The sequence below is a fragment of the Galeopterus variegatus genome, unplaced genomic scaffold (assembly GCF_000696425.1).
Source record: "Galeopterus variegatus unplaced genomic scaffold, G_variegatus-3.0.2 Scaffold10112, whole genome shotgun sequence".
Taxonomy (NCBI): Eukaryota; Metazoa; Chordata; class Mammalia; order Dermoptera; family Cynocephalidae; genus Galeopterus; species Galeopterus variegatus.
The window spans coordinates 30,235-32,989 of record NW_007736223.1 but is presented as its reverse complement, the minus strand read 5'-3'; the positions used below and the strand labels follow the sequence as shown (position 1 = coordinate 32,989).

Genomic DNA, 2,755 nt, shown 5'->3' with positions numbered 1-2,755 from the left:
AACATGGAGAGCTCTGGCGTCCCATCCCCTGCCACCTCCCATGCGCCCACACAGCTGCGCATGGGCACAGCCACCTGAGGCGCTCATCTTATGTCCTTGTCCACTCTGAGAATGCCAGCTGCCTCCTCCAGGACTCAGCTCCAACGTCCCTCCTCCTCTGTGCCCCCACGGCCTCTTGCTTGTGTCTCTGATTGCAGTCAGCACTGGATTACATGTGTGTCTCTGTCAGTAAACTGAGACGTTTCTGGAAGGAAGGGATTGATCTGTTCCTTACCTTTGCATTCCACATACCTGCAATTGGCACTTGGCACATCACAGGTGTGCATTACATGTCTGTTGAGTGAATTATTGAGCCAGCAACAATCCCTTCAATTATACCTCAAACAGCAATAAGAACTCTAGACTCTTCACCATCTTGGCTATTTTCCTTTGGATTTGGTACAGTTTGCCACCAGCCTACTAAACGCTAGAGCTTGTAGTTGGAGTTGATAGACAGGAGGTGTTGTGACCTGTGTGAGGACAGTGGACCTCTGAGCTCCCACCTCGTCCATGCTGTGTCTCATTGCAGCTCACCTGCGCTCATGGACACAGATCTCTCAGCTGCTGCCTGGGGAGCACCATGGCCTCAGCCTGTGCTCAGGAATCACAGCCCCTTGAACTCCCACGTGGCATCTACGCTTTCCTTGTCTCACGTTCTGGCTGACCTGGTCACACCTCCTCCTGCTGCTGGCAATCTCTGTGCCGTTTTGACCCTGCGATGCTGGCTTCATAGACCAGTCATGCCAGGAGCGTACACCTAGGTGTTGTCTTCCTTTTGTTACCTCAAATGGGACTGTCCCTTCACTTTATACCAGTCATACAAACCCAGTGCTGATCTGGGTTTCCAGTGATGTAAGTTGAGCATTACTAGATGCACTGAGTGTTAGTGTCCCTTACTGGAGATGTCTTCCCAGCTCTGCACATAAGTTTCTGGGGGAAAAAAAATGGATCCAGAGAAAGACAGTAGCAATTTCCCCCATTCCACAAAAATCTCCTCCCTCCCCTTTGTCCTTGAATCCAACTCACATTCCTCCATACTCTGAGACCTGAGCGCTCATTCATTCTCTGGCTGCATCCCAGCTCCTCCTGCTTGCCCACCAGCATCACAGGCTTGTCCAGTCTGAATCCCGGCGGAACCCAGGTGTGACTCCCCCTGGGGTTCCACTGTGCAGGTTTCATTCTCCTGCTCTTGCCCACACGCTCCCCCGCTGCCTTTTCTGCTCCTCACCCCTCGTCCTGCAGTTTCTGAGAGCGCTCAGCGAGGCACAGGTGCTGCAGGAGCACAGAGTCACACTGTCCCCCACACGCCCTGGCTTTCCCTTTGCTGAGCACCTGTCAGCCCCAGGAGGGCTGCTCTGGACTTTGCTTGGAAACACCCCAGAGGCACCAGATGAGCTAGAAGGGAGCACCTGAGGTCATGAGGAAAGTTATCAATGCTGGTAACAGAGCTAAGGACACCTTAACCATGTAGCGGTTTAAATACATAACTATAGTTGCTCCGGGTGCTCTGTGGTTACCAGCTGCCTTGGGTTGTACTGTAGCATATAGTAGGAGGTTGCTGGGTGATGATTTGCGTAGTTTCCACCCACTCACCCTGCCCCTCATCCACTGTTTCACTTTCCATGGTCTCAGGTACTTGCGGTCAACCATGGTCTGAAAATATTAAATGGAAAATTCCAGAAATAAACTTTCATCACTTTTTAAATGGGCACCATGCTGAGTAGCACCATGAGATCTCTCACGAGTCTGCTCCATCCTGCCCAAGCTATGAATCACCCTTTGTCCAGCNCATGAGATCTCTCACGAGTCTGCTCCATCCTGCCCAAGCTATGAATCACCCTTTGTCCAGCCCAGCCACACTGTAGACACTTGCCACCCATTAGGCACTTAGTAGCCACCTTTGATCAGATCAGCTGTCACAGTACTGCAGTGCTTGGGTTCAAGTCATCCTTATTTTTACTTCATAATGGCCCCAAAGCACAAAGCTAGTGATGCCAGTAATTTGGGTAGGCCAGAGAGAAGATGTTAAGTGCTTCCTGTAAGTGAAAAGGTCAAAGTTCTCGACTTAATAGGGGGGGAAAAATTCTCTGCTGAGGTTGTGAAGATCTACAGTAAGAATGAATCTTCCATCTGTGCAATTGCGATGAAGGAAAAAAGAAATTTGTGCTAGTTTTGCTGTCACACCTCAAATTTTATCACAGACAAGTTTGTATAGGAAGAAACGTAACATGCATAGGGTTCGGCATGATCTGAAGTTTCAGGCACCCAAGACTTGTTCCAGGACTTGGGNCTTAGTCCAGATATTAATATCTGATTGTCAAAAAGCCTTTTTTCCCCATCAAATTCAAATATGCCTTCTTCCAGTTTCCACCCACGGGCTTTTGTTTGCCCTCAGTAACTTCTCAGATGAAGTCTGTCCCTTTCTTAAAATGACAGCTCCTCTCACCGTGTGAAGGTAGGAGGCTTATGCGCCCTGACTTTTTTCCATCCCCCCGGGAGACTGTATGGCCTGTGGGGATGACTCAGTCAGCAACAGCTGCGGGCTACAGCACCCTGTGTCACCTGTGGCGAGGCACCTGTGTCCTCTTCGTCCCAACCACCCATCTTTGCTTTCAGCCCATCAGCAGCTCTATTCTTCCTTCTTCGAAGAAGCAGTAAGAATGCCATTAATCAAAGAGTGTGCACTGTGACCAGGGATTGCACAGGTACCTTAGCT

At 49.9% G+C, this 2,755-nt stretch overlaps 1 protein-coding gene across 1 annotated transcript in view; it reads left to right on the top strand.

The window, feature by feature from the left end:
• LOC103609806 (interleukin-18 receptor 1-like) overlaps nt 1-2,755 on the top strand; it is a 49,998-nt gene that overhangs the window by 30,067 nt on the left and 17,176 nt on the right.